Source organism: Hemitrygon akajei, chromosome 20, assembly GCF_048418815.1.
Source record: "Hemitrygon akajei chromosome 20, sHemAka1.3, whole genome shotgun sequence".
NCBI classification, from domain to species: domain Eukaryota; kingdom Metazoa; phylum Chordata; class Chondrichthyes; order Myliobatiformes; family Dasyatidae; genus Hemitrygon; species Hemitrygon akajei.
Window position 1 is genome coordinate 58,381,736 of NC_133143.1, and position 27,336 is coordinate 58,409,071.

The 27,336-nt window shown below is 43.7% G+C and overlaps 1 protein-coding gene and 1 long non-coding RNA gene across 5 annotated transcripts in view; one reads left to right on the forward strand and one right to left on the reverse strand.

Moving 5' to 3' along the window:
• The window catches only part of tent4a (terminal nucleotidyltransferase 4A), an 84,233-nt gene that overhangs the window by 14,853 nt on the left and 42,044 nt on the right, over positions 1 to 27,336 (forward strand). The gene's annotated exons all lie outside the window — the stretch shown is intronic.
• On the reverse strand, positions 13,613 to 15,685 carry LOC140713818 (uncharacterized). Its single transcript, XR_012095736.1, has 2 exons — positions 15,054 to 15,685; positions 13,613 to 14,672 (listed from the first exon to the last, which is right to left on the reverse strand). It is a non-coding gene; the product is annotated as an uncharacterized lncRNA (long non-coding RNA).

The following is a 27,336-nucleotide window of genomic DNA, read 5'->3' on the forward strand; positions in this document are numbered from 1 at the left end:
AATGTAGCAGGGGACTATGTTGAAAAATAAATGCGCTAGGTTTTCTAAAATTGACTCCTCCTGCCTTAGGCCACAAATTTATCAATCACCCCTCGTATTAATGTATGCACTGAAATTAATAAAAATTGTTTTACTGTAGTTAAATAATTTGTAGCTTTAAATAGATCTGAATAATTTTTGCAATTATTTATCACTGCTTTGAATTTGCAATTCCTATTTTCTTTCACTGTGCATTGTAAATCAGAATTCTTTATAGATTTTGTGTAATATCCAAAAAGAGAGGAGGTGCTGGGGATGTGGTGTGAGAGCCAAAAAGTTTGAAGTAAATTTATTTACAAAGTACACAAGTCCCCATATACAACCCTGAAATTCATTTTCCTGCGGGCATTTACCATAACAAAAACATTATAGAATCAGTGGGGAAAAAAACACGAGAGTAAACAATCCATGTGAAAAATATAACAAACTGCAACGACAAAATAATTATAAGAAGTAAATAAACAATAAATATTGAATATGAGATTAAGCATCCTTTAAAGTGTCCATAAGTTATGGGTACAGTTCAGTGTTGGGGTGACTGAAGTTGAGTAAAGGTATCTCTTTTGGTTCAAGAGCCTGATGGTTGAGGGGTAATAACTGTTTCCGAACCTGGTGGTGTGAATTCTGAGACTCCTGTACCTCCCTGATTGCAGCAGTGAGAAGAGAGCTTGGCCTGGATGGTGGGAGTCCTTGGTGACAGATGCTGCTTTCCTATGACTCGGCTTGATGCGCTCAGTGGTGAGGAGGGGGATTTACTTGTGATGGACTGGGCTACATCCACTATTTGTAGGCCTTTCTATTCACGGACATTGGTATTTCCATACCATCCGTGATGCAGCCAGTCAGTATACTCTATCCACTGTACATCTTTTGAAGTTTTAGGTGATATGCCAAGTCTTTTCAAATTTCTAAGAAAATAGAGGTGCCTCCAAGGGGAAGGTAACCCGGAAAAGTTTGGGAACCACTGATCTATAGAAAGAAATAAATAGTTGAAGTTTCAGGCCAAGACTTTTCATCAATCCTGATAGTGTCTCATCTCAAAATGTCAAATCTTTATTCCTTTCTACAGATGCTGCCTGACCTGAGTTCCTCCAGCATTTTGTATGTTATTCTGGATTTCCAGCATCTGATGAATCTCTGGCGTTTAATGATAGTCTGACTATGCCTTTCGTCAGGATATCAAAGTAAAGAATTTTGTAAACTCGTATTTTGCAACGCTGTTGTTCAGGCAATTCTAAAATGTCACCTAATCTGAGTGTTTGCTTTTTTTAACATGCAATCCTTATAAATTAATCTGCATTTTCATAACTGTACTGTCATGCAGACTGTTCAGTTTTGTTCTGCTGTCCCGGTGACTGTAATTTATCAAGTGCTATAACTGAAAAGAACCTGAATATTATTTTAGTCCTTGGATTTCAGGTAACTTCATTTGATGCAATCATTGGGCTTGAAATAAAATTTTTTTTTTGATACCTGAAGCGAACTTGTAGCCTGGAACCCATTTCAGCCCTCGGTCTCGGAGTCGGTCGTCCCCTTTTTGAGGAGTGGGCTGGATAGACTGACTCTACGTCACCAAGGGCAGAAGTGTGCTCAGTCTGCAAGGGCACTCCAGGTATTATCACTGACTTTAATATCCCGATTTTAAAAATTGTTATATTAGGAAAAGGAAACTTAACAGTAGACCCTCTATAATGTGGGTGTTTGGGTGTTCAGTTCAACGTCTTGGAAGCTATTTGTGTCATAATTGAAACGGAAGTTTTATACCCACTATGATGCCCATTATATCTGAAACTATGGTATAAAACTGCCTTTTATGAAGGTTGCAGCCTGTAATTGCAAACATGGAAATTGTGTAAAATAAGTGTACAGGGTTGGCATCCCCTTTGAAATAAAATTAACTATTCTTCTTGAATCCATCACTACAGAGGTGAAGTGAAGGGTTGTGTGCCAAATGCATCTTGATTCATCCTCTGGTATGTTGCTGTTGGGCTTGGTGGCAAGATCAGGCAGTGAGACAGCTGGTGTCTTTTTTTTTGGCCAAGTACATGGAGCTGACAGTGTTAATACTGATGAGTGGAAGTGGAGTGGGAGCAGGGATGAGATCAACGTTAAACAATTGTCAAAGTGAAAACAAAAAGGCTGCAAAGTCTCTGAAGCTCTGAATCAGGTTTAATATCACCAGCATATGTTATGAAATTTGTTGCTATGTGGCAGCAGTGCATTGCAGTACATTTTTTTAAAAAAAAGGCAAAATTAGAGAGGTAGTGTTCGTGGTTTCATTGTCCATTCAGAAATATGATGGCAGGGGGAAGAAGCTATTCCTACATTGAGTGTGTGCCTTCAGGTTCCTGTACCATCTTCCTGATGGTAGCAATGAGAAGTTATGTCCTGGGTGATGGGGGTCCTTAATGATGGATGCTGCCTTTTTGAGGCTTGCTTCTTGAAGATGTCCTGAATGCTGGGGAGATTAGTGCCCATGATGAAGCTGACTGAGTGCATAACTTTAAGCAGCTTATTTTGATTCTGTGTAGAATTCCTCCCTCCTCTCCCCATACAAGACGATGATGCAGCTAGTTAGAATGCTCTCCACATTACATCTGTAGAATTTTGTGAGTATCTTTGTGCTTCCTTGTCTTAATTTTTTTGAAGTCCACAATTAATTCTTTGGTCTTTCTGACATTAAGTGTAAGGTTGTTTTAGGGACACTATTCAACCAGCTGATCTATCTTGCTCCTATATGCCATCTCATCACCACCTGAAATTCTGCCAACAATAGTTGTGTTGTCAGCAAATTTATAGATTACATTTGAGCTTTGTCTAGCCACATAGTCATGGGTGTAGAGAGAGTAGAGCAGTCGGCTAAGCACACTTCTTTGAGGTCCACCAGTGTTGATTATTAGCAAGGTGGAGATGTTAACATCTCAACTTAGCTTTGCATCAAATGGGCAGTTTTGTTATGTTTTGACAAAATTAGACCTGCCTGTAAATGGGAAGTTGAATTAGTTCCATTAAATGTTTCCATCCCATTCATATTAATGGGAGAATGTCTGCTGTGGGAATCTATTAATTTTGCATCTTGGATATTGAAAAATTGGCTAACATCTCTACTCCCTTGTTTGAACTCAAGTCTACCATTAGAACAGTGTTTTATCATACTACTGGTTGGCAATTTTTTAAAGTTGTATACTGATAGCAGTACTTTGAGTAAAAAAAATTCCCCCATCCTAAAAATGCCTTGGATCATAAATGTTCCACACAAGAAAACCTACAGTTAATTTTAGTTGTCTTAACACTCCTTGTTGCAACATGATTCAACTATGTTGTGCATTTGATTTTATTTTATTTTTTGAATACTTTATAACAAGTCAAGGCATGGATGAAATAATTCAAAGTAATGGGCAAGTTTTGTAAAGCAGAGGTATCAAGTCTGTGACAAGTTCTGAAGTTGTGATTAAAACGGGTGCTAAGCATTTCACTGTATATTTTGATGTGCCTGTGGTAAATAAATCAGTATCATTAATTCTGAGAAATAGATGCCAAATACAAGTTTGAATTGCTAAATCACAGGTGCATAAGTGTAAAATCAAGAATCTATTAATTTATTTGGATCAACTGGACTTCACTTTTGAATTGATGCTAAAAATTCACTGCTTCCAAAAAAAATGAAATCTGTTTCCTTGATGTGATTATGTATACAAATTCCATTGTCTAAGCCTGGAAACTTTGAGTACATTGGTAAGAGTCTCGTAATCATTTTATAAAAACAATGCTGTCTATGGTGGTATTGACCACTAGTTAGGTTGCTATTGTGAGTTCTTCCTGTTGGATGTTATTTATTGAATAACAAGCTCTGAGGAGAGGCCCTGAATCAGTGATGTCCATTATTATCAGATTAATGGCAGCACCTGAAAGTGTTGTAGAGTTGAACTGAATATTTGAGATTGACACAGAATTGAGCTTGGATGTGTTGATAGCATTGTATCCTGTGTTGTTAGAGAACTTTGGTTTAAGTGTCTAATTATGGAGATGTATTCAGAAGCTACCAGAGTAGAAATATTTTATCAGATAGAATATTTAAGCTAAGGATTCCTTTTCAAACCAGAAGGATATTGGACTGATTTGAGCTGATTTTAGCTCATCCACACTTGTCTCAGCTTGACCAGCTCTATCCACCTGCACCTAAGATTTGGGCAGCAGAGTACAGCAAGAGTACAGTTGTATGAAAGCTGTGTCCCACCCTGAAATATCTCAGTCTGTCAGGACATTACACACATCTGAAGGTAGATCTTTCATACTTTCTTTGCTTGGATGTTTTGTTTATATTTTTCATATTCAAAGACATTTGGTTCAACTGCCAAAATTTTTTTAAAGAATAATTCATTTGATGCTTTAAATGTAATTAACATTAATTTAAAACACTAAACTTAAAATAAATGGGAGAAGATAACTTTCTCCTCATTTGTAATTGAAAGATCAAATGAATGGGGTCTCTTAATACTGGACCTGCAGAGCATAGGATGAGAGAGATTTACCCAGCAAGGTAAGGTTCTATAGTTGAATTCCATGTGGAGTCCAGTGATGGCTGAAGATATCACTCAGCACTTCTTAGACTTTCAGACTAGTCCATAGGAAAAAGGGGAGTGCCTGAATGTCAGATGTCTTCAGAATCAGCAGCATGAGAAAGAACGTACTATATTTATTATGTAAAGTTGACCTGAGTTTTCCCATATTTACTTTATTCCTCAATCTGCTAGCACTAAAATACAGTAAAGCAATTGATCCCATGCCATTTTTTTGTTTTGATAAATGAACAATGAGGTGCTTTGGGAAGTTGAAGTATTAAGGTGAATTTTTTTTCAGTATTCTGCTGCTAAGTTTTTATCATCTTGGAAGCAATACTGTTTTTTTAAAAAAAATCTTTGTTCTCTTCCCAAGCAAATAATGATCACCATAGTGGGCAATCAAATTTTACCTTTTAATTTATTTCCCCTGCCTTATTTTTGCTTCTGCACATTCCCTCTTTCACTATCCAGTTGAGTCATTGTGACTAAGTGTATCACTTGGACAGTTATATGTTAACTTGGTCATTTGTATAGAGCCATGGAACGATAGAACATTACAGCACAGAAGCAGACCTTTTGGTCCTTCTTGGCTGTGCTGAACCATTTTTCTGCCTAGTCCCACTGACCTTCACCTGGACCATATCTCTCCATACACCTCTCATCCATGTACCTGTCCAAGTTTTTCTTAAATGTTAAAAGTGTGCCCGCATTTACTACTTCATCTGGCAGCTCATTCCACACGCCCACCACTCTCTGTGTGAAAAAGCCCCCCCCCACCAATGTTCCCTTTAAACTTTTCCCCCTTCACCCTTAACAAATCCTCTGTTTTTTTTCTCTCCCCTAGCCTCTGGAAAAAGCCTGCTTGCATTCACTTTATCTATAGCCATCATAATTTTATACACCTTATTAATATCCTTCCTGTAATTTGGTGACCAAAACTGCACACAATACTCCAAATTTGGCCTACCAGTGCCTTCTACAACCTCACCATATCATTCCAACTCTTATACTCAGTACTTTGATTTATAAAGGCCAATGTACCAAAAGCTCTCTTTATGATCCTATCTACCTGTGACGCCACTTTTAGGGAATTTTGTATCTGTATTCCTAGATCCCTCTGTTCTTCTGCACTCCTCAGTGCCCTACCATTTACCTTGTATATTCTACCTTGGTTTGTCCATCCAAAGTGCAATACCTCACACTTGTCTGTATTAAACTCCATCTGCCATTTTTTTTCAGCCCATTTTTCCAGCTGGTCCAAATCCCTCTGCAAGCTTTGAAAACTGTCTACTACACCTCCAATCTTTGTATCACCAGCAAATTTGTTGATCCAATTTACTACATTATCATCCAGATTATTGATGTAGATGACAAATAACAATGTACCCAGCACTGATCCCTGTGGCACACCACTAGTCACAGGCTTCCACTCAGAAGCAATCCTCCACTACCTCCTTCTCCTGTTGAGCCAATGTCTAATCCAATTTACTACCTCACCATGTATACCTAGTGACTGAATCTTCCTAATAACCTCCCATGCGGGACCTTGTCAGACGCCTTACTGAAGTCCATGTAGACAACATCCACTGCCTTCCCTTCATCCACTTTCCTGGTAACCAATGGAAAAAACTCTTTTTTAAAAAAAAAAACTCTAATAGATTTGTTAAACATGACCTACCACACACAAAGCCATGTTGACTCTCCCTAATAAGTCCCTGTCTATCCAAATACTTGTAGGTCCTATCTCTTAGTACTCCTTCTAATAGTTTACCTACTACCAACGTCAAACTCACTGGCCTATAATTTCCCGGATTACTTTTAGAGCCTTTTTTAAACAATGGAACAACATGAGCTATCATCCAATCCTCTGGGCACCTCACCCGTAGATACTGACATTTTAAATATATCTGCCAGGGCCCCTGCAATTTCAACACTAGTCTCCTTCAAGGTCCAAGGGAATACCCTGCCAGGTCCTGGGGATTTGTCTACTCTGATTTGCCTCAAGATAGCAAGCACCTCCTCCTCTTCAATTTGTATAGGTTCCATGACCTCACTACTTGTTTGCCTTACTTCCATTGACTCCATGCCAGTTCCCTTAGTAAATACAGACGCAAAGATCTCCCCCATTTATTTTGGTTCCATACTTAGCGGACCACTCTTGATCTTCAAGAGGACCAATTTTATCCCTTACTATCCTTTTGCTCTTAATATACCTGTATAAGTTCTTCGGATTATCCTTCAGCTTGACTGCCAAACACCCTTATTTGCTCCGTTTCCTATACATGTCATCCATCTCTCTTCTTTTATCAGATTTCCAATATCCCTTGCGAACCAAGGTTCCTTATTCTTATTCACTTTGCCTTTAATCCTGACAGGAACATACAAACTCTGCACTCTCAAAATTTCTTCTTTGAAGGCCTCCCACTTACCAATCACATCCTTGCCAGAGTACAACCTGTCCCAATCCACACTTTTTAGATCCTTTCTCATTTCTTCAAATTTAGCCTTTTTCCAGTTTAGGACCTCAACCTGAGGACCAGATCTATCTTTATTCATAATCAAGTTGAAACTAATGGTGTTATGATCACTGGAGCCAAAGTGTTCCCCTACACACACTTCCGTCACCTGTCCTAACTCGTTTCCTAATAGAAGATCTAACATTGCATCCTCTCTAGTTGGTACCTCTATATATGGATTTAGAAAACTTTCCTGAACACATTTTCTAAGCTCTAACCTGTCTAGACCTTTAACAGTATGGGAGTCCCAATCAATATGTGGAAAATTAAAATCCCCTACTATCACAACTTTGTTTCCTGCTGTTGTCTGCTCTCTCTCTTTCTCTCTCTCTCTCTCTCTCTCTCTCTGCAGATTTGCTCCTCCAATTTTCGCTGACTATTGGATGGTCTGTAATACAACCCCTTTAATAATGTGGTCATACCTTTCCTGTTTCTCAGCTCCACCCATATGGCCTCGGTACACAAGCCCTCTAATTTGTCCTGCCTGAGCACTGCTGTAACATTTTCCCTGACTAGCAATGCAACCACCCCCCACCACCCTTCATTCCTCTGTCTCTATCACGTCTGAAGCATCAGAACTCTGGAACATTAAGCTGCCAGTCCTGCCTCCCTGTAGCCAAGTTTCACTAATGGCTATAATGTCATAATTCTATGTGTCAATCCATGCCCTCAGCTCATCAGCCTTCCCCGACACACCTCAGAAGATTATTATCACCACATGCAACCCTTCTATTTGTGACTTTGCATGAACTTTTAACATCATTTATTTTCGCCCCTGCTGCCCTATTTGCTCTGGCACTCTGGTTCCCATCCCCCTGCAAATCTAGTTTAAACTCTCCCCAATAGCACTAATAAACCTCCCTGCAAGGATATTGGTTCCCTTGTAGTTCAGGTGTAACCTGTCTCTCTTGTACAGGTCCCACCTGCCCCAGAAAAGGTCCTAATGATCCTGAAAACTGAAACGCTGCCCCCTATACCAGTTCCTTAGCCGCGTGTTCATCTGCCAGAGCATCCTATTCTTACCCTCACTGGCACATGGCATAGGTAGCAATCCTGAGGTTACCACCCTTGAGGTCCTGCTTTTTAACTTCCTACCAAGCTCTCTATACTCTCTCTTCAGGACCTCCTCACTCTTTCTTCCTACGACATTGGTACTGATGTGTACCATGACATCTGGCTGATCACCCTTCCACTTCAGAATGCTGAGCACGCGATCAGAGAGATCCCTGACCCTAGCACCCGACAGGCAATAAACCATACAGGAGTCTCTGTCAGAACCACAGAACCTCCTGTCTGTACCTCTAACTATCGAGTCCCCTATCACTTCTGCTCTCCTCTTCTTCCACCCTCCCTTCTGAACTGCAGAATCAGACTCAGTGCCAGAGTTCCAGTTGCCGCAGCTTGTCCCAAGTAAGTCATTCCCCCCTCCCCCCCCAACAGTATCCAAATTGGTATACTTGTTGAAGGGAATGGCTACAGGGGAACCCTGCTCTGCCTGCCCTTTCCCCTTCCCTCTGCTGACGGTAACCCAATTACCTGTGCCCTGCTCCTTTGGTGTAGCCACCTCCCTGAAACTACTATCTATAAACTCCTCATTCTCCCTAATGATCCGGAGGTCATCCAGCTCCTGCTTCAGTTCCCTAACTCGGTTTGTTAGGAGCTGCAGCTGGATGCACTTCTTGCAGGTGTTGTTGTCAGGGGCACCAGAGGTCTCCCTGACTTCCCACATCCTGCAAGAGGAGCGGAGCATTCCAGCATCCTGCCTGGCATTCTCTCTACTCTAAACAAAACAATACTTGCCAGAACCTACCCTTGCCTCTGCCTGTTCACGCTGAAGCCTGTTGAGCCAAAGCCATCCCACTCTGCTCCCTCTCACTCCACTGCCCGCTGTATACGGTGGTCTATATTTTAAACCTTTGGTGCTCTTCGTCACGCACTTGTGCAATCTAGCCTCTTTTCCCCGAGCAGTGTTTTTTTTTAAAAAAAGACTTCTCTCCGAGATTCCTTTACTCCTTCACTCTCAGCCGCTTGCTTCAATTTAAATGTATCTGTCAATAAAATGTATATCTTTGTCACTGCAAGTAAAAGACATTTTATAAACGACTTTGGGAATAACTAGCGGTCTAGCAACATCTATGGAAGGAGAAACTGTTTAAATCTTTAAGTTGAAATTTAAGAACTGAAAGGAAAGAAGTTAGCTCAAAGTTGCAAAGAAGATGGAGGAATAGGTATAACACTTAGAATATTTCTTATGGAGGCTAGGTTGCTGAGGTGATTCCAGTACTTGCAGGACAATCTGGGCTAGAGAGGGAGAGAAAACAGGGACGTGTAAAACTGAAATGCAGGTCAGAATGTTAAATCTGAAACCAAGGTGATGCTGGGAATGCCACCTATGGAAAATTAAACCATTCGTATTTTGGGTCAGGTACTCTTCAGAACTGGAAAAGAAGAATGAAAGTGATTTAAAAAAAAAAAAATAAGATGGCAAGAAGGATGGATGGTGGGATTAAAAAATAGGGCAAGACCAGGTCATATAAGTAACATTTTAGTGATTGTATTTTTACCTATGTTATGTTAGCAGCTATTGTGTACGTAACTGTTGTGGACGAGGGGATAAAATGCAATATACTTGGGTGGCAGTGGATTACAAAAAGGATGTGCTGAGGTGTTGTGGAGATAGGAACAGACTAAGTGATGATATAATGTAACATGGCCAAATGTGAAATCACCCATTTTGGTCAAAAATGGAAGTGATTTTTAAATGGCATTCAAAGGTATATGTTGTTCAGAAGGACCTGAATATGTACACAATTTGTAAAATGTGCAGGTGCAGTTAGGCACTTGAGCAAAGTGGAATATTCAGATTTTATTGAAACATAATTTCTGTGGAGTTTGGTATAGTAAAAGCAGCGATAGTGTTTGCCTTTGCTGGGGTCTCTTAAAGTAAGGAAATGGCAGTTCTGGACAGATGATAAGAAATTGCTTTACCCAGAGTACCAGTGATCATTTGGAGTTTTCTGCTCAAGATAATTAGATGCTCTTTCACTGTCTATATTTGGAATAAAGAGCAATAATTTTAAAAATATTATACAACTTGCGCTTCTCTGTGATCCTTGCTGACCTGTGATTTAAAATTCAGCTTTGTATGTACCTGAACTACTTTGATTTGGAAGATGGGCTATTCTCACTTTCATAAAATCTCAAATCATTCCAGACTGTTAGTATTGCCAATGTGTGGCATTTATTTATCCAAGTTGTATACTTGAGAGCCCAAATGAGTGGAGGGCAAGCATGGCGATTTGTTGGCATTGTGAATTTCAGTAGGTATTCATATAGTGCTTTCGTGTAGCACTTTTCTGTTCCAAGAATGTCTGATTCCTGCCCTTGAGGGCTCTTTTATTTTTCTTTATAAAGAATCTTCCTCCTGCGGGTAACATTTTCCTTTAGCCTGTTCAGATCCTGTTGAGCACCTATGAGCACGCTACCATTCTCATCATTATAGCATTCTTTAAGCAGGAGCATTTCCTCTGGCTAGTAATGTGTTCCTTGTATTATGCTTGTAGCCCTTTAAGGAATGGCTTCCGTTGTAATAGCTGCAAGGCCATGTGCCAGCAGTAGATCAACAAAAAACTTACTGAAACTGTTGCGGCAGCTGACAATATTGCACTCGGAACCTCACATTAGAAAGTTGTAACCTTTTATGGATTTTTAACAATGTTTTGCTGATACACAAAGTTGTTTTAGCAGTGGTTGAAAAGCAGCAAAGAAATTTCTGGGGCAAATTGTGATGAAAATGAACATTGTGTTTTAAAAATGAGGCTGAAAGATTAGAAGCCAAATGGTTTTGGAGCAGTACCCAAAGCAGTAGTGAGCAGATAATTGGTGATAACTATTGTTAGATCCTTTCTATTGTTTTTTTTATTGATAGGCTGGCAGTTGGCTCTTCAGTTTGTCATATTTTGGAGTCTACTCGATATGATTGCTTGTTTGGCTAGTTTCATCTTGTGGGTATTGACCTCTTGTACAGTGCTTCCAGCCGTTCAGTCACATCTGGTGGAAAATCAGAATTTCACATTTAATGAAAGCAAGACGAATGTGTTGGTTCACCAGAATGCAGGATCTGTTTTTGATTTGTTCCAGTTAATGTGGTAATCTTGTTTATGCAGAAAGTCGCTATTTTGATGAGAACATCCTTTCATGGGCAGGAGTGCTTGTGATCTCCAAACTGTGTAGAAAGAGATCAGTGTAGTTTAGAGAGAACTAAATTATAGTCAAACTTAGTCAGTCACCTCCCTTTTTCCCCATTCATAATTGACAAGTGTAGATACTACCAAGCTATACACACAAAATGCTGGTGGAACGCAGCAGACCAGGCAGCATCTATAGGAAGAAGTACAGTCCCATGACTGTGTTCCACCAGCATTTTGTTTGTGTTGCTTGAATTTCCAGCATCTTGTAACCAAATATTAATCCTTTGGTTCTGCAGTTGGAAAAAGATTTTTTCCTCTTTGGTTCCAACTATCTTTCTCTTAAAGTGGATCTCACTTCAGAGAGATTGATTAGGGTGCAGCCTGGATAGGAGAGCATTATGAATAAGGAGAAATTGGACAAACTTGGATTGTTTTCTGTGGTGTGTCAGAGGCCGAGGGTTGGCCTGGTAGATATACGCAGCTGTAAGAAAAAGATTGTGAATCCCTTGCAATTACCTGGTTTTCTGCATTAATTGCTTATAAAATGTGGTCTGATCTTCTAAGTCACAATAATAGACAAACACAATCTGCCTAAGCTAATAAAACACAAGCAATTGTACTTTTCATGTCTTTATGGAAGTCCATTGTTTAATCGTTCACAGTCCAGGCTGGAAAAAGTATGTGAGCCTTGTATTTAATAACTAGTAGAACCTACTTCAGCAATAACCTCTACCAAATGTTTCCTGTAGCTGCTGATCAGAATTGCAAATGGTGAGGAGAAATTTTAGACTGCTCCTGTTCATCAATATTTCTGGGATACCTTGCATGAACAGCATCTCAATTTGTTTAAGGTCTGGACTCTGACTTGGCCACTCCAAAACACATTCTCTTTTTAAAACTTTCTGTTTTGATTTACTCTTGTGTTTCAGATGTTTGTCTTGTTGCATCATCCAACTTCTATTAAGCTTCAGATGACGGACCACTACCTTGACATTCTCCTGTAAACTATCTTGATACAATTTTGAGTTCATTGTTCCTTCAACGTTTGCAAGTTGTCTAGCCCTGAGGTAGCAAAGCAACCCCAGACTCATGATGTTCCTTCCACCGTGCTTCACAGTTGGAATGAGATTTTGGTGTTGGTGTGTATTGCCCTTTTTCCTCCAAACATAGCGGGGTGCATTTCTAAAGTTCAACGTTTGCAAACTTGAGACATGCAGCCATGTGGTTGTTTTTTTTGGAGAGCAGTGGTTTCCTCTGTGGCATCCTTCCATGAACACCATTCTTCAGTGTTTTTCTTATAGTGTACACATGAACAGAGACTTTAGCAAGTTCCAGATATTTCTGCTGGTCTTTCGGGTTCTTTTTCACCTCCTTCAGCAATGCACATTATGCTCTTGATGTGATCTTTGCAGGCCGCTCACTCCTAGAAAGAGTAGCAACAGTACTGAATTTCCTCCATTTGTAGACAGTTTCTCTTACTGTGGGCACCTCTACAACCCACACCTCCAATCTCATCTCATTGATTGGAAAACCTGACTCCAAATAATGTTTGTAGTAGCATTGTTCAGAGGTTCACATACTTTTTTTGAACCTAGACTGTGATTGTTTAAATGGTTTGCTCAGTATTGTTGAGAAGTACAATTGTTTGTGTTATTAGTTTAGACAGATTGTGTTAATCTATTATTGTGTATTAGATGAAGATCCAACCGCATTTTATGAGTAATGCAGAAAACCAGGTAATTGTAAAGGATTCACAAATTTTTTCTTCCAACGGCATCTGAAATTGAGAGGTGGAGATAAAGATGATAGCTGGACTTTTTTCCGGGCACAAGTTTAAGGTTCAAAGGGGATTTGCAAGGCAAGTTGTTTTTAAACTGAATGGTGGGTGCTGGGAACAGTCTGCTGGGAGACATGGTAGAAGCAGATACGGAAACAAAGTTTCAATGTCATTTTCACAGATACATGAACAGGTAAGGTATAGGGAGACAGACCACATGAAGGCAGATGGAATTAGCTTAGATTGGCATCATAGTTGGTGTAGACTTTGTGAGCTGAAGGGCTTGTATAGTTGAACTATGCTCTCCAATTCAGGAAAATTGAAGAAAAGTAATACTTGATCATTTGGTGGTGTCGTGGCATCAGCACTGGGCTTCGAGTGAGTAGTCCTGGGTTCAAATCTGGCTGACTCCCTGCATGCTTTCAATCTGTGCTGGGTTGAGCATCGAGTTAGCAACTCGGCTTCGTAGTGTTGGGCTTGAAATTCTGCCCTGTGTTCGTTTAGGAAGAGAGACAACTTACACCGGAATATTACAAAACGTGGCTTTATTGCAGAATTCGTAACTGGCACAGCGAATCCACGGAGTCGCTGGAGAAGGCGTTCTGTTTTCCCCTTACAATCTGTTCTTATTTATACCCCTTTTCCCCCCAGCACAACCCCGCTACATATTAGGTAATATCGGGCACTTGTGTCCATCTTATTGGCCCGCAGCCATATGCTCACGAGTTACCTGTTTCTTTTGTTTACTGAATCGCGTGACACTAATAGTATCGGTGTAGCGGGGTCCCCAGTTTCGCTCCCCCTCCCTCGCATTCCAGCCTCCTAACATTATGTGTGTTACGTGAGCCACTCCTGACCTGTAATGGCAGTCCCGAATTAACCCCAACACTCCCTCCCTTGGCCTCCCAGAGGCCACATCCCCACATCCCTTACAATCTTTTCCGCGGCTGCCGGGATCAGGCAGAGAGGTGAGCGTCCCCCGGCACTCTTTGGCGTGTCCTCCCTATTTGCTTATCCTGATTTGTCCGACCTAGGGTCACAAAATATGGGTAGGGGTTCCCTAAACATCCGCAATTTTTACAAGTAGCATGCAACATTTCAGAAAACTTATTCAATAACAAATTCACAATCCCCCCCTTGCCATGGTCCATTTCAGTCCGTGTCCTCCCATAGCGCGTCCGCTTTCCGGGAGGGCCGTGTCCTCCCCTTCCACCGGGAACAAGGGTGCCTGGTACGCCGGTGGAGGTCCATTCTTTCCAGTCAAGGCTCGATCTATAGTCCGGATGACTAGGGTCCTAATACAGGGTATGCAACAACAGCCACACGTGATAAAGATAGCAATTTAAATAGACAGTCCTAGAGCCGACTGTCCCAGAAACGCTCCCCACTTGCCAGAGATCTTATTTAGCCAGTAGAAAATGATGCCAGTTATTGTCCCCCTCCCTTCTTACCTTTTAATGCCCTGTTGGAGACCTCGGCGACAGGGTATGGACCATGCCACCGTTTTCCGTTCCAGGTGAGCTTCCCTGGGCCTCGGAGGAACACTTCCACTCCTACCTTGATGGTGTCCGACCCCTGCGGCTGCTCACTGTTAGATTATTGAACTCGCAGAGTTATCAATTTTACCATATTTCTAAAAACTCTCATATACTCTGTTACTCAACACACAAATGTCTGAGTTTTCGGTAACTCGAAATTGAAGTGCTCCATGGCTCCCTAGTACACAGAGAGGATCAAATGTGGGACGGTCGCCTTTCAAAACCTGACCTTCGCGTGGGAGATTTCTCCTCTTAACAACCAGTCTAAGGTAGGCGCCGTCAGTATCCCTGTGTACTACGGTGTCCCGCGACTTAATTCTCCTCACTCCTGAGACTTTTATGCCCATCGTGGGCGGCGGGTACCCTCACTCAGAAGACTTTTTCCACGGGCGGAGAATCTTCCTAAAAACAGATTAAGAGTTAGTACTTACCAGTCACGATTCTGCACCGGGAATGATCTCTCCCAGGGTAATTTGGGGTTGGTGAGGATCCGTCAGCAGACAAGATCTAACTCAGTGATTTAACTATCTAGTGGAAGTCTTTGATATAACAGGCACTTCCTGACCTTAGTCGAGCTTGCGGCCGCAAGTTGTCTGCCGTCGGACCCGCCAGCCTGTGTTGTCTCTCCCTCCCCACGTCGGGGTCACCAAATGTTGGGCTTGAAATTCTGCCCTGTGTTCGTTTAGGAAGAGAGACAACTTACACCGGAATATTACAAAACGTGGCTTTATTGCAGAATTCGTAACTGGCACAGCGAATCCACGGAGTCGCTGGAGAAGGCGTTCTGTTTTCCCCTTACAATCTGTTCTTATTTATACCCCTTTTCCCCCCAGCACAACCCCGCTACATATTAGGTAATATCGGGCACTTGTGTCCATCTTATTGGCCCGCAGCCATATGCTCACGAGTTACCTGTTTCTTTTGTTTACTGAATCGCGTGACACTAATAGTATCGGTGTAGCGGGGTCCCCAGTTTCGCTCCCCCTCCCTCGCATTCCAGCCTCCTAACATTATGTGTGTTACGTGAGCCACTCCTGACCTGTAATGGCAGTCCCGAATTAACCCCAACAGTAGGAAAAGCAGACAAATGCTAAAAGAAATGGCAAGGTTGCTGTCTGATGCGCTACAAGGCACGGAGAGGAATAATGATAATACAGTGAGTGGTTATAACTAAATCAGAATCTAATTTATCACTGGCATATGTTGTGAAATTTGCTATTTTCTGGCAGCAGTACATTGCAATACATAATTTAAAAACTATAACTTCTAATAAGTATGAGTAAACATTAATTAACAAGAGCAAAAAAAACCCCCTCAGAAATAGTGAGGTAGTGTTCCTGGGTTTATTGTCCATTCAGAAATCTGATGGTGGAGGGAAGAAGCTGTTCCTGAAACGTCTTCATGATCCTGTACCCTGATGGGGGTGATGAGAAGAGGGCATATCTGGGGTGATGGTGTTCCTTACTGTTGCCGCTTGCAGGTTACCTAGATGCTGGGGAGGCTAGTGCCCACGATGGGCTGGCTGAATTTACAACCTTTTGCTGTTTTTTCCGATCCTGTACAGTGACGCTTCCGTACGAGACAGTGATGCAACTACCGGTAGTTAGAATGCTCTCCACAGTACATGCATAGAAATATACGAGTGTTTTTGGTGACATACTATTTCTCCTCAAACTCCTGATGTAATATAGCTGCTGTTGTGTCTTTGTAATTGCCTCAATATGTTGGTGACAGGATCGATCTACAGACATGCTGACACAGAGGAACTTGAAACTACTCCTTTCCACAGCTGATCTCTCAATGAGGTGGTGTGATCCCTTGACTTCTGCTTTCTGAAGTCTATGATCAATTCTTTGGTCTTACTGATGTTGAGTTCAAGGATATTGCAACACCACTCAACCAGCAGATCTATCTTGCTCCTGTGCATCTCCTAACCACCATCTGAAATTCTGCCAACAGTCAATGTGTCGTCTGCAAATTTATAGATGGCTCAGCTCAAGTGCTTAGTCTCGTAGTCGTAGATGTAGAAAGAGTAGAGCAGTAAGCTATATTGTATACCTGGTTTAGCATACTTAAGATGTACACGAAGCTTTGGCCTTGTAGTCATTTTATAAAACTGTGAAATGTGATTCTTAATATACAAAAAGTTCTCTGGATTTTAGCTGTACTTGCCATATTTAATTTGAATCTTTAATTTTGGGGGACAGCATTTTTTTTTAATGTAAAGATTGAATTTCTTCAGTGCTGCAAAAAGGTGTTTCATGCAGTGTACTTGAAGTGTTCTGGGTTAGATGATCCCACACATTTGATCACCCATAGTTAGAAATGCAACCATGATGACCTAAATATTGCACTATGTCCATTTCGAGAGAGAATTTCTAAGTATTCAAGGCTTTTAAGTTGTGTCCTGTTATATTGGTCAATTTATAGCATTTTTTTTTACTTTTATACCTTAACAGTCAATCTTAGTCTTATCTCTAACTCAACAAATGGAGTGGCAAAGTAGTCTTAAGGATTCGAGAACCAGGGATAATTGATCAGAGTGCACAAAATTAATCTGGTAATCTTTTCCTCGCTAAGTATTTACTCGAGAGTTGCTCTTGAATTGCTTTTGCCTTTTTTTTGTCTAGTGCATTGAAGATCATAGCAGTTCTGTTTAAAGTACTCATTCAAAATTCCACAATTTGGAATATCCCTATCAATTTTTGGTTGCAAAAGTGGGTAACCTAAGTTTTTCTAGTTCAGCTGTCCTCCTCCTTCTCTCTCCCCCCCCCCCAGTATAACTGAGGGCTACCATTCCTAATTGCTATTTTAGTAATTCTATAAAAACTCTCTAGGTTTTGAATCCCCAATTTGTGTACAGTGAGTATTTGCAAGGCTAGTGGGATAGAATTGCCAGCTCCTGTAGTGCTGCAGGCATCTTCTGCTTGGGAACTTGACTGACAGCCTCATTTCTGTCCAGCAAATTGTCCACGTTATGAACAGTCTGCAGGAGTACAACCCTGTTGTAATCTGGGGAGGACCTATACATTTACTAAGATATTAATATTTTTCACAATATTGTATTAAAAACTGATCACACAACTTGAGCTAGTTCTTTCCTTCGGCTTATAAAATGAGATGTTAGTTTTCTGCATGCTTCTGCTTCGTAGGCTAATTTTCTTTTGACAAGTGGCCCTTTTAGGACATGACTGTGTTCTTATCCCCTTTAGTATGAAAGACAACAGTTAATATTCTAAACACAAGATTCTGCAGATGCTGGATAATATTCCTTTGTCTCAGGGTGGCCTTGCCACTATCCATGAGTATCGCTGGTAAATCAGTGACATGGTACTTTATCAAATGCCTTAAGAGAATTTCTAGCCACATGAACTACTGCCATCAACCCTCTCAATTACCAAATAAAAAAAGTTGAATATTGAGTGACATAGCTTGACTGCTATAAATTGGATTGGAAAGCTTCCTTAAGAAGTGGCAGTGACCATATCGTTCTCTAGATTTCTGTGATATCATAAAGCAACTGTTCTCCAAATAGAAGTGTGATTGTTTGTATGTGATCGGTCTCTATGTATATTTTGAACAAACAAATTGAAAGTTAAAAGGTTTGGGCCCTTAAGCAATTAATCATGTTACTTGAATAAGAAATATAGGGCGTATGTCAAATTATATGGATAAGCATGACAGGATAAATAAAGGCAGATAATTATTTAAATGTTGATAAACATCAGGATTTGAGTATCCTTCTCTATCAGTTACAAAAAGAAAATATTCAGCTACAGCCAAAAGTTAAGACACATGGTATGTTGGCCTTTATAGGTGATTTTCAGTAAATGAATACGTATGTCTTGTTATAATTATACAGGGCCTTTATGTGATTGTACATCTGTTCTTTTCAGCTTAAGAATTTTGAATGTTAACCAAAAAGTTACAAAATAACTGTAAAAAGGGGTCTTAAGTCAGCTCATCAAGTTTTTTTGTAATCAGACAAATCAAGGCATATGTGAACAATATTTTGAGTGTTGTCCATATTATACAGCAGGATTTGGGAGAAAATTTGGCTCAATAGCAGCTGTCATTATTTTAAGGTAAATTTAGTAATGGAGGTTCAGATTCACATGACGTGTAGTCACAAAAAGTTGTATAGAACAGTAATAAAAAGAATAAAAATAGGAAGGAACAGCTTTTTTTAAAAAAAAGAAATAAACTATTGAAGTAATATTGAGTGAATTATCTGTAATAGAACAGGGACCAAGAGGACAGAATATTTCAAAGAATTAAATATGGTAGTGTAGCGGTGTGCTACACGCAGCGCTAAAATAACGACACGGAGTCGGTAAACTGCAGTCAAAGTTAATTTTATTCGAACTTCACAGCCTTGCTTTAAAGCCTCCCTCATCCCGCCACCCCCCCCCCCCGGGCGCGGATGCTCCAAGAGACATGTACTCACAAACCCCCGCAGGCTTTTCTCCCTTTGTTGCGGACCTAGCCTTTGTGCCTGCACGCTGACTAATTGTGAGCTGGTTCGAGTGTGCGAGGAAGTGAGTCGCCACATAACGCCCCCCCCCCCCCCCCCCAGAACCGGCGATACACCCCCCAATGTCCACAGTCTGGGCCAGACCCTGTTTGGGAGGTCGGCCTCTGCGCCGCGGTGCCGGAAACTCGACCGGTTGCGCCAGGTCCACATGGGACGGTTTGAGTTGGTCCACCGTGAAAACCTCCTCTCTCCCCCCAACGTCCAGCACGAACGTGGACCCATTGTTCCTGAGCACCGTGAACGGCCCCTCGTAGGGCCGTTGCAGCGCTGGCCGATGCCTGCCCCGTCGTACAAACACAAACTTACAGTTCTGCAGGTCTTTGGGTACGCAGGTCGGGTTCTGCCCATGCTGCGAAGTGGGTATGGGGACCAGGTCACCGAGCCTCTCGCGTAGTCTGCCCAGGACCGCTGCGGGTTCTTCCTCTTGCCCCCTTGGGGCTGGTATGAACTCCCCAGGGACGACCAGGGGTGCGCCGTACACCAACTCGGCCGACGAGCCATGCAGATCATCTTTGGGCGCCGTGCGGATGCCGAGTAGGACCCAGGGAAGCTCGTCCGCCCAGATAGCTCCTTGCAGGCGGGCCATGAGAGCCGACTTTAAGTGATGGTGGAAACGCTCCACTAGTCCGTTCGACTGTGGGTGGTAGGCAGTGGTGTGGTGCAGCTGTGTCCCCAAAAGGCTGGCCATAGCAGACCACAGGCTGGAGGTGAACTGGGCACCTCTGTCGGAGGTAATGTGGGCCGGTACACCAAAGCGGGACACCCAGGTGGCGAGCAGTGCCCGGGCGCAAGATTCGGAGGTGGTGTCGGTGAGCGGGATCGCCTCTGGCCATCTTGTGAACCGGTCCACGATAGTCAGGAGGTGCCGCGCTGTGCGCGACACTGGCAGGGGGCTCACTATAACCGCATGAATGTGGTCGAAACCCCAGTGGGTGGGGTGAAACTGCTGCGGCGGAGCTTTGGTGTGCCGCTGCACCTTGGCCGTCTGGCAGTGCATGCACGTTCTGGCCCATTCACTGACCTGCTTGCGGAGTCCGTGCCAAACAAACCTGCTGGAGACTACTGTCCGGATGGAGGGATGCGCCAAGTTATGAATGGAGTCGAAAACACGTCACCGCCAAGGTGCTGGGACGACAGGACAGGGCTGGCCGGTGGCGACATCACAGAGTAGTGTCCTCTCACCTGGGCCTACGGGGAGGTCCTGGAGCTGCAAACCGGAGACTGCGGTTCTGTAACTCGGGATCTCCTCATCTGCCTGCTGTGCCTCTGCCAGTGCCTCAAAGTCTACCCCTTGGGAAAGGGCGTGAATGTTAGGGCGAGAGAGCGCATCCGCCACGACATTGTCCTTACCCGAGACGTGCTGGACGTCCGTTGTGTATTCAGAGATGTAGGACAGATGGTGCTGCTGGCGGGACGACCAGGGATCGGACACCTCCGTGAACGTAAAGGTAAGCAGTTTGTGGTCCGTGAACGCGGTGAAGGGCCTACCTTCTAAGAAGTACCTGAAATGCCGGATTGCCAGGTATAGCGCCAACAGTTCCCGGTCGAAAGCACTGTATTTGAGCTTGGGTGGCCACAGGTGTTTGCTGAATAACGCCAGGGGTTGCCAGCGGCCCACGATGAGCTGCTCCAGTACCCCACCGACTGCCGTGTTAGATGCGTCCACTGTGAGGGCGGTAGGGACGTCCATTCTGGGGTGCACTAGCATCGCGGCGTTCGCCAAGGCTTCCTTCGTTTGAATGAAAGCGGCGGCGGACTCCTCGTCCCAGGTAATGTCCTTGCCCGGACCGGACAGCAGGGCGAACAGGGGGCGCATGATCCGGGCAGCTGAAGGGAGGAAGCGGTGGTAGAAATTTACCATACCTACGAATTCCTGAAGGCCTTTGATCGTGGTGGGTCGGGGGAAATGGCGGACCACATCTACCTTAGCGGGCAGAGGGGTTGCCCCGTCTGCAGTAATCCTGTGGCCCAGGAAGTCAATGGTGTCGAGCCCGAACTGGCATTTGGCCGGGTTGATTGTTAGACCGTACTCACTCAGTCGGACGTAGAGTTCACGGAGGTGGGACAGATGCTCCTGACGACTGCTGCTGGCTATGAGGATGTCGTCCAAATAGATGAATGCGAAGTCCAGGTCGCGTCCCACCGCATCCATTAACCGCTGGAACGTCTGTGCGGCATTCTTCAGGCCAAACGGCATGCGGAGGAACTCGAAAAGGCCGAACTGGGTGATGAGAGCCATTTTGGGGACGTCGTCTGGATGCATCGGGATTTGATGGTACCCTCGGACGAGGTCCACCTTGGAGAAGATCCGTGCGCCGTGCAGGTTTGCTGCAAAGTCCTGAATGTGCAGCACAGGATAGCGGTCCGGTGTGGTAGCCTCGTTCAACCTGCGGTAGTCTCCACACGGTCTCCAGCCCCCTGTTGCTTTGGGCACCATTTGCAGGAGGGAGGCCCATGGGCTGTCAGACCGCTGGATGATCCCCAATTCCTCCATCCTCTTGAACTCCTCCTTGCCAGTTGGAGCTTGTCCAGGGGAAGCCGCCGAGCACGGGCGTGGAGGGGTGGTTCCTGGGTCGGGATGTGGTGCTGTACGCCGTGTCGGGGCATGGCTGCCGCGAACTGTGGTGCCAGAACCGATGGGAAATCCGCCAGGACCCTGGTGAAGTCGTTGTCGGACAGCGTGATGGAGCCGAGGTGAGGAGCTGGCAACTGGGCTGCACCCAGGGAGAACGTCTGAAAGGTCTCGGCGTGGACCAGTCTCTTCCTGGGCAGGTCGACCAGTAGGCTGTGAGACTGCAAAAAATCCGCACCCAGAAGCGGTTGGGCTACGGCGGCCAGTGTGAAGTCCCACGTGAACTGGCTGGAGCCGAACTGTAGCTGCACCTGACGGGTGCCATAGGTCCTTACTGTGCTGCCGTTCACGGCCCTCGGGGGGGACCCGGTGCCCTGTTGTGGGTGTCGTAACTCGTTGGAGGTAAGACGCTGATCTCGACACCGGTGTCGACCAAAAAACGGTGTCCTGACTGCTTGTCCCACACATACAGGAGGCTATCCCGAAGGCCAGCCGCCGTAGCCATCAGCGGCGGCTGGCCCTGGCGTTTCCCGGGAACTGGCAGGGCGGGCGACAACGGCGGGCTTCTGCGCCCCACCGCTGGTGGTAGAAACACCATTGTTCGTTGGGCTCCCCACCCCTGCCTCTGGGGTTAGCGGGGTCTGCGGCCGGGCCTGGACTGGTTTGCTGCTGGGAGCGTGGCCGGGTGATCAGTGCGATGGACGCCCCATTCACCTTGGCGTTCCACAGCAAGTCCGCCCGGGCTGCCACCTTCCGGGGGTCGCTGAAATCCGCGTCGGACAGCAGCAGGCGTATGTCCTCGGGCAGCTGCTCTAGGAATGCCTGCTCAAACATGAGGCAGGGTGTGTGTCCATCGGCCAGAGACAACATCTCATTCATTAAAGCTGATGGAGGCCTGTCTCCCAAGCCATCCAGGTGCAGTAAACGGGCAGCTCGCTTGCGGCGTGAGAGTCCGAAAGTCCTTAGGAGCAGGGCTTTGAATTCTGTGTACTTGCCGTCCGCCGGGGGAGACTGTACGAACTCCGCAACCTGGGCCGCTGTGTCCTGGTCGAGGGAGCTCACCACGTAGTAGTAACGGGTGTCCTCTGAGGTTATCTGCCGAACGTGGAATTGGGCTTCTGCTTGCTGGAACCACAGGTGAGGTCGTAGCGTCCAGAAGCTTGGCAGTTTCAACAAAACCGCATGAACAGATGCAGCGTCGGTCATCTCCGATCCAAAATCGTTTGGACCCTCAGGGTCACCAATTGTAGCGGTGTGCTACACGCAGCGCTAAAATAACGACGGAGTCGGTAAACTGCAGTCAAAGTTAATTTTATTCGAACTTCACAGCCTTGTTTTAAAGCCTCCCTCATCCCACCCCCCCCCCCCCCCAGACGCAGATGCTCCAAGAGACACGTACTCACAAACCCCTGCAGGCTTCTCTCCCTTTGTTGCGGACCTAGCCTTTGTGCCTGCACGCTGGCTAATTGTGAGCCGGTTCGAGTGTGCTAGGAAGTGGGTCGCCACAGTAGTTTAATACATGGCTGACATCCACCCTCATGAAGTTCATTGAGAGGATGGTCATGACACATTAACTTAAGCCTTCCAGAGAACCTTGATCCAGTAATTTGGCTATCACCAAAACAGGTCTACAGCAGATACCATTTTCCTGGCCCTGTACTCATTTGTGAAGCATTTATACAGTAAAGGCATCAACATTGAACTATTGTTTATTGACTACAGCTCTGCCTTACAAGAAACTATGGAATTACTGATGCAGCTTAGCCCATCACAGAAACCAACCTCCCTTCCATGGATTCTATCTACATTTCTTGCTGCCTTACTAAAGCAGCCATCATAAATCAGAGACCCCACCCATCCCAGACATTCATCGGGCTGGAGATACAGAAGGCTCAAAGCGCCAGGGTGTTTTCCATCTGACTGTGAAAAGACTATTGAATGGTACAATAGGATGGACATCTGACTTTGCAGTCTACCTTGTTACGGCTTCTACCTTATTGTTTGTGTACAGAACTTTCTCTAACTGTAACACATTCTATCTGCACTCCATTATTTTACCTTGCACTACCTCAATGCACTGTTGAAATGAAGTGGTCTGCATGTACAATATGCAAGATAAGAATCAGAATCAAGTTTATTATCACCAGCATGTGACATGAAATTTGTTAACTTAGCAGCAGCAGTTCAATGCAATACATAATCTAGCAGAGAGAAAATTAATAATAAATAAAATAAAACCTAATCATAATAAATAAACAAGTAAATTACGTATACTGAATATTTTTTAAAAAAATGCAAAAACAGAAACACTGTATATTTAAAAAAGAGTGAGGTAGTGTCCTAAGCTTCAATATCCATTTAGGAATCCAATGGCAGAGGGGAAGAAGCTGTTCCTGAATTGCTCAGTGTGTGCCTTCAGGCTTCTGTGTCTCCTACCTGATGGTAACAATGAGAAGAGGGCTTGCCCTGAGTGCTGGAGGTCCTTAATAATGGGCGCTGCCTTTCTGCGACACTGCTCCCTAAAGATGTCTTGGGTTCTTTGTAGGCTAGTGCTCAAGATGGAGCTGACTATGTTTACAACCTTCTGCAGCTTCTTTCAGTCCTGTGCAGTAGCCCCTCCATACCAGACACTGATGCAGAAAGCTCTCTACGGTACAACTATAGAAATTTTTGGGTGTATTTGTTAATGCGCCAAATCTCTTCAAACTCCTAATGAAGTATAACCACTGTCTTGCCTTCTTTATAACTACATCGATATGTTGGGACCAGGTTAGATCCTCAGAGATCTTGACACCCAGGAACTTGAAGCTGCTCACTCTCTCCATTTCTGATCCCTCTGTGAGGATTGGTATGTGTTCCTTTGTTTTACCCTTCCTGACGTCCACAATCAGCTCTTTCGTCTTACTGATGTTGAGTGCCAGGTTGCTGCTGTGGCACCATTCCACTAGTTGGGATATCTCACTCCTGTATGCCCTCTCGTCACCTCCTGAGACTCTACTAACAATGGTTGTATCATCAGCAAATTTATGGATGGTATTTGAGCTATACCTAACCACTCTGTCATGTGTATATAGAGAGTAGAGTAGTGGGCTAAGCGCACACCCCTGAGGTGCGCCAGTGTTGATTGTCAGTGAGGAGATGTTATCAACAATCCACACGGACTGTGGTCTTCCAGTTAGGAAGTCGAAGATCCAATTACAGAGGGAGGTACAGAGGCCCAGGTTCTGCAACTTCTCAATCAGGATTGTGGGAATGATGGTATTAAATACTGAGCTATAGTTGATGAACAGCATCCTGATGTAGGTGTTTATGTTGTCCAGGTGGTCTAAAGCCGTGTGGAATGCCATTGAGATTTGATACGTAGAATAGGATGGCATCTGTTAGTCTTGCAGCCTCTCCAGGGCACAGGCCTGGGCAAAGTTGTATGAAAGACTGGCAGTTGTCCAAGCAGCAAGTCTCCCCTCTTCATGCCACCAATATTGTCCAAAGGAAGGGCGAGGGCTGATACAGCTTGGCACCAGTGATGTCACAGGAGTTGCCAGAGCGAGGTTGAAGACAACATCGACAACAACGGCCTTAGGGACTCCAGCTCCGGATTTGTCCTCAGGGTTTACTCCCGAAGCCTTTCCCATAAGTGGGTATAGCCGCAAAGCAGTGGAGGTTTGAAATCAGAGTTTTCCCTCTCTTAAATGGACTGCCTTCCCAGGTTGACAAGCTCCATCTACCTGAAGCACTGGTTTTTTGGCAACAGGACCCGCCTTCACTCCTTCTCCTGTCAGTAGAAACAGTTCCGCCGGGCTTAGAGGCTAAGCCACATGAGAAGGCCAGGAGTTGGACTTGGTTGTCAGAGGCTATTTGATGCACAAGCCATGAGGAGCACTTTTAGGTAGTGGGAGCTTGTCCCCTCTACCATTCCTCAGCTTGACAACCTTGGAACCATGGATTTGATACATGTAGCAATAATAAAGCAATTTATGTGTTCACAGAAGAATGAGTAAGATTTAAACATCTGGATGCCAGTAGAGTAGTTGGCGAGGAAGGAATAGGGATGGAGTATGTGCTTGTTTAAAAATTTAAGTGACAGATTAAGTAATGTAGCCATGTGGTAAAGGATCAATTGCACTGAAAAGTGAATGAACAGTTGAAAATTTTTGAATGTGTAAATAAAATTTGACTTTTTAAAACTTCACAATTAATTTAGACTGATATTTTAGGCAAAGTGTACAAGGGAATGAATTTGAGTAAGGGATAAACCGCCATGCACATGTACTCGCATGGTGGTGTACAACTTATTCATAGCAAAAACCTGAGGAACTTATCCTCATTCAACGAGTATAGAGAAAGCATTGCAGGGAACTCACAGGTTCAAATGGTGAAATTATAGATCTATGGTTACAAAAATTTACAACAAATTTAGATAGTGAAGTGATACAGAATTCCACAAAAAAACAACAAAGCTTTTGCGATTCTGCCACATCCAACCATGAATAGTGATGATAATTGAAGAACTCATTGTGTAGAGAGATATATGAACGCATTACAGTCGGCCCTCCTTATCTGCGGGGGATTGGTTCCGGAACCCCCCGTGGATACCAAAAAAAAACGTGGATGCTCAAGTCCCTTATATAACCTCTCTCAGTGCGGTGGACTTTAGGACTCGGCGGAGCTCTGAATCCGCAGTGTTTCTGTTCATGAAAATAATCACAATTGGAAATAATAGTGATCGGAAAGAGGTGAAACACCATCGGTCATTGGAAAAGCGTTAGGCTACAGTCGGTGAACGATTGGAACAATTTTAAAGGATAAAGTGAGAAAGGCCCTGCCCTAGTGAAAACTACAATTATTACTAAGCAATGCAGCGGTTTAATTATTGAAATACATACATTTCTTAAGCGTTTTATCTGCATAGAAAGGTAAAATATATACTATATACTAAGACAAACGTTTGACTAACTGACGCTACAAAATACCCGATGTACCTGTTCCGACTTACTTTGTAAGAGAACTTCCGGGTTTTTTTCCGATCCCGATCCGTGGTAACCTACGCACATCCTCCCGTATACAGGTGGCCCCCATTTTTCAAACATTCACTTTACGACAGCTCGCTGTTACGAAAGACCTACATTAGTACCTGTTTTCGCTAACCAAAGGGGATTTTCGCTTTTACAAAAAAAAGACGCCCACTTTATACGTGTGTTTACCCTGAGAAAGACTACATAACCGTGAACCCTTGTGTGCGCATGCGTGCAGGTGCCGATTTTTTTTTTTCCTCTCCAAATCGATTTTGGCTCACTGTCTTCTCCATTCTGATAAGTGAAACTATACCGTACATACAGTATTTCTACTTTATATAGACTGTATATTTATCATATCATTCCTGCTTTTACTACATGTTTGTGTTATTTGGTAGGTTATTTTTTGGGTCTGGGAGCGCTCAAAAATTTTTCCCGTACAAGTTAATGGCAATTGCTTCTTCACTTTATGGCATTTCGGCTTACAAACGCTTTCATAGGAACGCTCTACCTTCGGATAGCGGGGGAAATCTGTACTTTAAATCATCTCTAGATTATTTATACCTAGTACAATGTAAATGCTATGTAGATAGTTG